Below are 11,508 nucleotides of genomic sequence, written 5' to 3' on the forward strand. Positions count from 1 at the left end.
GGAGTAAATCCAGACAGAGCAGCTTAAAAGGTCCAGTGTGTGTCCTTGGATGTGGATCAGAAAGAAGTATTTGGAGAAGGAGAGATCTGCATCATCAACGTGAACGATAAAATCCGTATGACATTCGGTGAGAGGGCTTAGAGACGGACAATCAGAGCAGCAAAGTCTTTCTTAAAAGAGGTAGACAGCCCAAAGGAGAGGAAGGCAGGCATATGTAACAGTGAGACCTTCCGGTTCTTGCAGTGGGTCATTGCCAGACCCCTCCACAGCTCGAGTCTCAGCACTTGGCGACGTAAACAAACCTTGTCGTGGCGAAGTCACTGAGGCGAAAGAATTCACTCGGCTGCTGCCAAGTTTCATGTTTGCACATTTGCAATTAACAATAGGTACCCCACTGTTGCAAATGCAGTGGCTTTCATGCTATATTTAGCAACGTTTCAGAGAAAAAAATATTTTTTGATGGCTAAAATTGGAATTGGCAGGTCAGGCTTCTTAAAGATTGGTAATCAGTGATCGGCAAGAAAATTGCCAGTGGTGCGCCCCGATTTGCTGGCAAGAAGAAAAACTTCTAACGTCAATTAATCAAACTCATCAAAGAACAAAGAGGACTAAAATAAATATTTTAAAAAATCACTTAACAATAATCCTAATGATATAAAAGAAAGATGTTTGGATGGTATCTGGAAAAGTTTAAATGTGATCAATACTTGACCAAAAATGAGGAAATTATGTTAGGTTATTGCTACTTTTCAACATTTCCAAAAACAATAAAATAATTAAACCTGCTATCATTATACCAGAAATAACTACATAAAATAAGCACGATAAAGTTTTATACACCGTTTTCTGTAGTGAAAAGTGAATCGAATGAGTCCTTGCAGGATCTTTTAAACGCAGTTAAGAAACTGATTCTGAAGAACACGACGGAGGTTTGAGATGACTCTCTGATTGTTGTTTCACTCAAAATTTTCTGACTTGAGGCGTACTGCCTGACACCCAGCAACAGCAGCTTCATAGCTCTTTATGTGAGACAAATGAGTTTAGCCTTCATTTTGGACAGACAGGTGGCGAAACCAGGCAGAAACGTTGAACCTAATGATGCATCCAACAATGCCTTCTATATTACGGTATGTTGAAAGAGCAACATCACTTTCTAACACAAGAGGCCCTCAACCTGCACAGAAAGTGTAGTCGCTGTTGGACCCTGTTACTGACCTAGTCAACCTGAGCAGTCCATGAGAGTTTGTTGTCAATTTGTACTCCAGGTAAGAATCCACCTGGGCAATTACATGCAGTGGATGAGTGATCTCCTGTGGCCTTCAGACTATAAATAAGTTCCAGTGATATTTGGACGTTAAGGATCAGAAAATGTTCCTCACAACACTGAAGACAGTTTTTAATCTGCTGTCGGTGGTTAAATGCGATGTGTCTGAAATGAGTCAGAGAATAGCTGTGTCATCAGAAAATTTGAACATGTAGTTGTTTTGTGCATTACAGTGTATTAAGCTGCACTTCTCTAGCATCAAGAGAAAGTACTTTAAAATATATTAAACATTCCATTGGTGTATTAAATTTCATATTTAATGGGCGCTTTTACTCATTTTAGTTTTCAAGCAGCAATTCCACCACAAAAACAAATCAATGAAGAGGAAATCACATGAGTAGAAAAAAGTAAGCTCTTACCCAAGGCGACTCCCAACATGCAAAAGGCCTGCAGTAGGCTTTCTGTCATTGTTCTTGTGTTTCTGTGGTCCAGTCAGATGGACCAGTTACTCCCAGCTGTTCAAGACATTTGTCACACTTTTTAAAAAATGCACTGGAAAGCATATTGAGTCTCTATGGATACCTTGGTAAAATAAATAACACTACTTCAAATTCAAATTCAAAAATACCTTATTAATTGAAAAAGGAAAATTAAATGTTACTTATTAATTCAAATTCTTCAAAGAGTTATTGTAGGTGGTGATGGCTGTTGGCAGGAAGTGGCCTTGTGGCCACTGTGCCTTATAACTGCTTAAAAATAAACAACAGCGTGGAGTGAAAACTGTGCACAAGTCACACCACAAGTTTGGCAGCATTTCAGATAAAACAAAAGGCTAATCAAAAATTACACTGGGTGACAAAAAAAAAACTTTTTCAGAAGTTGTCTATGTTTGTTTCAACTGAATTAGGATTATTTTGCACCGCTGAATCCTAAATGACATCCATTCTTCTCAGGTAAGGTTTTTATTCTAATTTGATTCAGAGAAATCCGATCTGACTAAATTGATTATATTTTGTGACATCAGTTCATTTCTGTTAATATTTTTCATCCAAAAATGATTTTAGGACAAAACAATTGTTTTCCTAACAAAGTATATTAAATGTTACAAACTTGGGTCTTTGTAAATTGAATAATAAATACTGATAAAGGTAAGTACATTTGAATTGAACATTATGTCTTCATTGTGCAAAATTCTCCATTTTTTTTCTGTCCTGATGGAGTCTCTCTCCGCCTGCTCATCAATCATTGATCAGATTCTCAGGAAACCGATAAATATGTGAGAACAAATCAATCATTTTGATGCTCATGTTGCATCCATAGTTCAGAAGGTCGACCTGATTGAGAACAAACAATGTGATTTTTTGAGTCAACACATCAAAATGACCCTAAAACAAATGAAAAACCGCAGACAATTATACGGCTGCTGACCAGTGTCATTGACAGCGACTGATATAAAATGCTTTTATCATGACATGTTTTTCAGCCATACTCACACCATTTAGCCGGTAGCTGAGAGTGACCTATTTCGAGCTGTCGCTGCCACACAATAGCCAAATGACCCGGTCAAAGAATCGCACCTGTGCTCTCCGGGTTTTCTTCTAAATGCTCTACTTTTTGCTGTCCATCTCCGTGCCGCTCATGTTCTCTTTGCAATTTTCCACAGAAGCTGTCAGGATTTCTGTTTGTCTTGGTGAAAAGGTTTATTAGGATTAATGACCCTCATTATTATAGATGCTGCTCAGTTTTTTCACGAAGGTCTTGGCGGTTTTATGCAATCCTTGCTTTGACCCTTCTTTGTCTCGTCGACACGTTGGACACGACGGCTCTCAAATAATGTTGAAGTATTTTGGGGGGTTTTTACAAAAGAGATGAAAATAAAGCTAGATGATAAGTAATGCACCTTTTAAACTTTATCTCTATTTGGAATTGATTGGCAGACTGCAGCTGTTGAAAGGATGTTATGCAAAATTGAGCATAATTCACGTTTCCACGTGTTTTTCTTTTCTTTTGTCATATTATTCTCAATATCTAACACATATACTTCTGTCATATTTAACAGCCTCCTACTGAGGCTTTTGCAGCAAAACTGTACACATTGCACCACAAGGACTTCATAAAAATACCCAACAATTGTCATATATTTTATATCAGTCAGTGTTTTTACTCTATTCTTCCCAGCTTCCATGTGTTTAAGCATGTTTTTTTTCCCTCCACTAACAACTACAGTATATTTATCTTGTTCTGGATTCAGAAAAATTGCAGTGAAAGTTTTTCTTTTATGCATTTGATTCTAATCACTATCCACGATTTTAGACTTTAGTCAAACTCTGAGATTCAAGTTAATGTTTCAACTGAAAAATGTAAAAAAAAAAAAAAGATAAAAGCTTTAGGTACAGATCTCAGACTGTTGATAAAACAGGACATTAGACATCGCCCACAAAGTTTCTGACTAACGCATCTTTTCTAGTTTTTTTGTTTTGTTTTGTTGTTGTTTTTAAATACTAGAAATAATTTGAGCTGTGATCTCTTGTTTTGAACCCAAATGTTTTGGCAGTGGAAGCAAAAAAGAGGAATAGGAAATGTACATGTAAGTACAAAGTACTTTGATGTCCTTAGCTGGAATTATGTGTAATTTTGTGGCTTCTTCCACGTTTTCAAAGTAATTGGATGCTTTTCCTGATTATTGCTGATCTGATGTCACATGTTGCTGCTGGGTTTTCCATTTGCCACCGGAAATCTCTATTAAACTGCATAACCCGTGTGGGAAACTCTGCCCTCTTTAAGGAGGAATGAATAGTCAGTGATGATAAAAAAGGTCACAGACAATTCACACTGACCATCTCAGATGGAAAGAATACATCATATAGATTATATTTATCCAATACCCTCAGATGATCCGCTCTTATATGACGTTTCCTTGGCAACAGATTAGCAAAGAGGGAAGAGATACGGATATCAAAAAGTGATGTGTTCAGATTGAAACTGGCGTCAATGGGAGCAGATAAGAGAGAACAGGAGGTTTGAAGTAAGAAAAATGTTTGGAGATCTAAATAAAAAAAAATCTCTCATCAGGACACACTTTTTAATTTTTAATTTAATCGTCTCATCCTGATTTATTTAGTCTAATTCACACCTTTTCGTTATAAGACTTCAGCTACCCAGATCTGTCAGCAGATTCTGTTGGGCTCCAGCCAGCGAGTCCCTTTCCTGTGGCATTTGAAAGCCCCCAGAAGCCAGAGTCACGCTGAGTGAACCATCAATTCTTGGCTTTGGATTTTATGCACTGCATGTTATTGATGAAGAATTGATGCCATGAGGAGTGTAACTTTATAACAAGGAGGTGCTGCTGGGTTCGGGCTGCCAAAACCGTGTAGCGTGAGGGGATAAAACTGTTTGCACAGTGGTTTTGTACTAATCACAGAATGAGAATTAATAATCAGGCAAACACCCATTAATCTGCAACACAATAACTGGGCTGTATGTTGAAGGCATGCCATCAACCTTAGCTTGAGATTAGTTCTGTATTTTCAGGTCTTAAGCCGCTTCAGTTCTTGTTTTTATCGATTACCAAATGTCCGGTTTTCTGATTCTGTACCGAAGAAATAAGATATTAAAATAAACCGTAAAGAAAAACAAGTAACAATTTTGTCCTTGCTGTCCAGCATTGGCCCAAACCAAACCTTACATTCTGGATTATCTGCTATAATATCCCTAATCATTTCATATAAAGTGGTAAGCAAAATTTAAATCAGATCAAAAACTGAAGTCAGCCACAAATCTTTAAGTTTTAAATAGTAATTAAAACTTATTTTCACTCTAAAGAATGCCAAGGGCTTGGCTGAAGACAGACATTGCAATAACATGATGGTGCCACCACCGTGCTTTACTGTGGACTGCTGTCTATGCGACGACGGCTACTGGGGTTGTAGAACATGTAGTGTAGCATAACTTATTTTATCACTCAGTTTTGAACAGTTATAATAGTCTAGGCTAGCTATGCTGACAACATGCTAACCAACATCAAAACAACAAGTTAATGGTGGGTAACTATGGCAACCAGTGAGTGTTTAAAAGCCCGCTGACTCTTTCTGTTGTCAGGTTCCGCCGAGTTAATAAAGAATCCATCAGACAAGCCCGATCTGAATATCAAACGAAACTGTGACATCACAATGTGACATCACAATATAACTTCAAAGGCAGAATTCTGACATCACCAGCGATTATATAATCTTGTCACATCCAGCTACCTTCATCACAACCTCTTAGCAGCCGTTGTTGATTCGTTTCTCGTGAGAATTTACTTAGCAGTTCATAGTAAGATTTTCGACTTCGTTTGGTGCAAGTTTCTGTAGGAGATTTTCGTCAAACTTAAAGTAAAATCTTTCCTGAGTTTCTGGACAAGTTATTTATCTTTGAACCTGAAACAAACAAAGGTTACTATGCAGTCCAATATACCTAGCGCTGAAGAAGTCGCATTCGACAAAGTTGTCGAAAGGGAGGTACAGCCACCCAAACCACCCAAACGCAAGAAGAAGAAGATGTCGTTTTCCGTCTGGTGGGAGCTCCATGCATCTGAGGAGCTGAAGAAATCTGCTGAGAATATCGAACAGCAGCAATCTCCACTGGTGACTGATAATGAATTGATCGCCACAGCACCCGAGACGGTGGATCACAAAGGGGACAAACAGCCACCTGAAAATAAATCCAACGAGAAGAACCAGGTACCGTTTAATACCTGGTCGGAGGAACATGTCCCTGTTGACCAAGAGGTTTCTGCGGTAACTTTTGAAAAGCAGAACGAATCACTGGTCAAAGAAGAAAAGTCCATCGTTGGAGTGCAGGAGACAATTCAGAAGGAACAACCCTCTAAGTCTGAGGAGCAGCCACCAACCACCAGGCGCATCAAGAAGAAAAAAATACCGTTTCACATCTGGTTGGCGAAACACGCCCCCGCTGATGTAAGAACTTCAGCTGAAACCACTGAAACGGAAGACGTTTCACCAGTAGCCACACAGGAATCGGTCTCCTCACTGCAGGAGACAATCGATCTGGCAGAGAAGGAAGAGTCCTTTAAGTCTTGTGCTGAAAATCTTAATAAGCAGGACACTTCTCTGCCAGAAGGCGAAGTTGATCAGGCAGATTCCTTGAAAAAGGACTCTTGTATAGAAGAACCTGTGATTTTTAAGACAGCGCTGGTCACCAAAAAGAAATCACAGAAGAAAGTGAATCAGAAAGGGGAAAAACAGACATCAATGACGAAGCGTATCAAGAAGACGCCTCTGTTATGGAAGTCTTTCCCTGAACCAGACGCTCGCTTAGATCTAACATTTTTGACAGAAAATAGTGACATCAATAACAGTCCTCTGCCGGAAAAAACAAGTTATCAGTCAGCTTTGCCCACTGGAGTGAAGAAGACATTTTGGAAGGTGTTACCTGAACCAGAACCTCGCATTGACCTAAATTTCTTCGCTGAACATATCGAAGAACACAATGTTTCAGGTCTGGCAAAAGACAGTGAGAAGGTAGCATCCTTGGAAAAGCAGTGTTATTCCAAGGACACTGTGATTTCCACCACAAGTCAACCAAAGTGTACGTGTCAGGTCAAATCGAAGGAATCGCACGACACTTCTCTGCCTGAAGACGAAGGTGATCAGGCACTTTCCTTGAAAAAGGAGATTTGCGTTGAAGAAACACCACTGATCACCGAACAGGATTTCAGTGTCTCCAAAACACAGGAGACACTGGATCAGCAAGAGAAGGTGCAGCCACCAACCACCAGGCGCATCAAGAAGAAAAAAATACCGTTTCACATCTGGTTGGCGAAACACGCCCCCGCTGATTTAAGAACTTCAGCTGAAACCACTGAAACGGAAGACGTTTCACCAGTAGCCACACAGGAATCGGTCTCCTCACTGCAGGAGACAGTCGATCAGGCAGGGAAGGAAGAGTCCTTTAAGTCTTGCACTGAAAATCTTAAGCAGGACACTTCTCTGCCTGAAGACGAAGTTGATCAGGCAGATTCCTTGAAAAAGGAAATTTGCGGAAAGGAAACACCACTGGTCACCGAACAGGATTTCAGCGTCTCCAAAACACAGGAGACACTGGATCAGCGAGAGAAGGTGCAGCCACCAACCACCAGGCGCATCAAGAAGAAAAAAATACCGTTTCACATCTGGTTGGCGAAACACGCCCCCGCTGATGTAAGAACTTCAGCTGAAACCACTGAAACGGAAGATGTTTCACCAGTAGCCACACAAGAATCGGTCTCCTCACTGCAGGAGACAATTGATCTGGCAGAGAAGGAAGAGTCATTTAAGTCTTGCACTGAAAATCTTAATAAGCAGGACACTTCTCTGCCAGAAGAAAAAGCTCATCAGGGAGATTCCTTGGAAAAGGACTCTTGTACAGAAGAACCTGTGATTTTTAAGACAGAGCTGGTCACCAAAAAGAAATCACAGAAGAAAGTGAATCAGAAAGGGGAAAAACAGACATCAATGACGAAGCGTATCAAGAAGACGCCTCTGTTATGGAAGTCTTTCCCTGAACCAGACGCTCGCTTAGATCTAACATTTCTGACAGAAAATAGTGACATCAATAACAGTCCTCTGCCGGAAAAAACAAGTTATCAGTCAGCTTTGCCCACGAGAGTGAAGAAGACATTTTGGAAGGTGTTACCTGAACCAGAACCTCGCATTGACCTAAATTTTTTCGCTGAACATATCGAAGAACACAATGTTTCAGGTCTGGCAAAAGATGGTGAGAAGGTAGCATCCTTGGAAAAGCAGTGTTATTCCAAGGACACTGTGATTTCCACCACAAGTCAACCAAAGTGTACGTGTCAGGCCAAATCGAAAGAACCTGAATTGGGAAGTATCGAACTACAGAAATACCTAATGAGACAGCTTGATGAGATGTTCGACATAAATCGCAAACTCAATGCTAAACTCAAATACCAGCAAGATTTGTTGAGGAAAGTCCTCTCAGGGCAAAGACCAAACAGGAAGTCAACGGGGTGGGGCCATGAGTGGGAGGAGTGATTGGCAGGAATTAGAAAGCGAGCCACTGTAGTTGTTGATTGGACATTTTAAATTATATTAAAAAGCCAGGACATCAGAACTCATGTTCATCCATTATACAATTCGTATTTCTAATTCTAAACAGAAAAAAGGCAACCACATTTATCAAATAAAGGGAGATTTAGAAAAATAAAATTTTACCAACATGGAACAAAAAGAGCATTTTAGAAGTCTAAACCTATACAAATTGGGCAAGATATATCGATATCTATTTATATCTACATATCGATATATAAATTTATCTATATATACAATTTATATAGATATAGATACATAGATATATATATCTATCTTTACTTCTATCTATCTTTCTGTACATATATAAATCTATATGTAGATATCTATATATATATATATCTACATATTGATATCTATCTATCTATCTATCTATCTATACATATATAAATCTATATGTAGATATCTCTATATCTACATATCGATATCTATCTATCTATCTATCTATCTATCTATCTATCTATCTATCTATCTATCTATCTATCTATCTATCTATACATATATAAATCTATATGTAGATATCTATATATATATCTACATATCTATCTATCTATCTATCTATCTATCTATCTATCTATCTATCTATCTATCTATCTATCTATCTATCTATCTATCTATCTATCTATCTATCTATCTATCTATCTATCTGTCTGTCTGTCTGTCTGTCTGTCTGTCTGTCTGTCTGTCTGTCTGTCTGTCTATCCATATATAAATCTATATGCAGATATATATATACTGCTCAAAAAAATAAATGGAACATTTCACTCATTCATATATATATATATATATATATCAACCTCTATCTATACATATATAAATCTATATGTAGATATCTATATATATCTACATATCGATATCAATCTCTCTCTCTATTTAAATAAAGATAGATATTGATATATAGATATAGATATGTGGACATGTGCAGTAGAGACCAAAAGTTTGGACACACCTACTGTTATGTGTAGGCACATTATGATTTTTGTCTATTTCTTTTCTTTGTTTTCTTATAGACTTTAGTTGAATGACCTTTTGTTAATATATTTTGGAGTTTGGATAATTTCTTTTTGGTCATTTAATTACGTAAATTTGTGGCGCTGTTGGTCCGCCTATAAATAGTCTGGCTTTCGGCATGTAGAGAGCCTCCCCTCCATCCCCGCCTGGGCTCCGCCTTTCCACTCGCTTCCGCTCGCTCCACCACCACCAGGCGCGGTGTGCGCTAGTCCAGCCGCTGTGGGCCGCAGCTGAGGTTTCCAGCCTGCCATCTGTTAGCCTTTGTTTGTTTGTTTTTTTGTTGTGCTTTTGGCCTGGTGGGACCAGTTGTCCTGTTTTCAATCTTTCTTTTGCATTAGGTTCTTTTTGCTTTAGTCTAGTACTAGTAGGGGCTTCGATGGCCCTGTATAGAGTTGGCCCCCTGCTGTACCGTTTTGTTATGTTTGATCGGCTCACCAGGTCCAACTTTCCGTTATTACTTTTGGGGTTTTGTTTTTCTTTATTTTTTGGGACACGGGATCTGAGGGCCTGAACTCTATTTTCTTCACAGAAAATCAGAAGAAGCTGAACTAAGAAAATCAAAGTGAGAAGCATTTATGAATAAAATATTTTGTTGAACCCTCATCTTTTGTCTCGTGTCCTCAAATATGTTGTGCCCTTGGTGGATGTAACACCTACTCATTCAATGAGTTATTTTCTTGACTATTTGTTCAACCTCAGTGCTGGATTTCATAGCTCTGTAGCCATGTATGAAGGCCACTGTAACCCCTGAATTCAATTATTTGGATGGGAAGCTAATACTTTTGCCAAAGTTGTGTCTTTCAAAATACACCAAACAATTACAGGTTAAAATTTTCTGATGATACAGTTCAACTTTCATGAGTTTGTACTTTTGTGTTTTTATGACGTAAAGCACCATGAACTGCCTTGTTGCTGAAATGTGTTATAGAAATAAACCTGAACATGAAAGTTGAACTGTATCATCAGAAAGTTTGAACCTGTAGTTGTTTGGTGTATTACAGTGTATTAAGCTGCACTTCTACACTATTGTTAAAGTCAGATGTTTTCAGTAATGTCTTGTGCTTAAAAACAAATCATGTTTCGCATGATTCATTTTTTAGTTCATAGAAGTATTATAGTAGTAAATGCCCAGAAAGCCATGTCTGGTTTCCTTAGATACGTTCATTTTGGTTCAAATACTATAAACAGTGTTTATATTTATCTTTTAAAAAAATAATAAAAAACAATGTGTTTCTAATAGTGTTAACTCATAAAACTCATAATGGGCTTTTTATTAATAAAACTGAACATTGATTAGTCTGAAAAACATTGCTGACATACTTTGCAGCACTTTTAGCCTGTGACATATTTACAACATATTCACTGATCATGAGCAAAACTGATGGCAAAGAAAAAATAAATTACTATTGTGCTTAAGTGAAGCCAATTCACCTGTGCACTGAAGCACTGCATTGTCTTCAGTGCATAAGTGATGTTTCTTCTTAATGAGTTCACATTCTAATGTTTTTACAGCTTTGCACTTTGAGCAACCCGTAGGATTGTTTACCAGCTGAAGAATTAATTCCAGGCTACTATCTGAAGCCAGGACAGTGGTAATTTGAACTCAATCATCTTGAAATTCCTCAAACGCAAGAAGAATTACATCATCTGTAACAGAAACATTGACGTGACGAGAGCTATTTGCCCCAACTATTTCAGTATGCCTGTCCAGAGATCCTGCAGTGTCTGCTAGTTTAATGGTTATATGTCCTTAAAATGTTGCAAGAATATTTCAGTGTTGCTGAAATAAGGGTCTCTCTGATTCCGCTCATGGTTAACTAAAACCTCCTGATTGAGATTACCACTGTGTTGCATCTATTGTAGGAGTTTGCAGGGAGTCTGCAGAGCTATCAGATCCAGCTGATGCATGAGAAGCAACAAGCTGCTGATCAACTTGTGCAGCAGTAGTTTAACGTTTCACCGCTGTCCCTCATAACTGCTTAAAAATAAGCAACAACAGAGTGAAAACTATAGATCAAAGAGAATAAGTCACGCCACCATTTTGGCAATATCTCAGATATTTAAAAAAAGAGACTAAACAATAACCATCAATGTCGACTGATATGAAATCATAATGTGGTTTTCAGTCCTATTCACACCATT

The sequence above is a fragment of the Poecilia mexicana genome, unplaced genomic scaffold, assembly GCF_051168715.1.
Source record: "Poecilia mexicana isolate PSO_F unplaced genomic scaffold, ASM5116871v1 scaffold_7, whole genome shotgun sequence".
In the NCBI taxonomy this organism is placed as follows: Eukaryota; Metazoa; Chordata; class Actinopteri; order Cyprinodontiformes; family Poeciliidae; genus Poecilia; species Poecilia mexicana.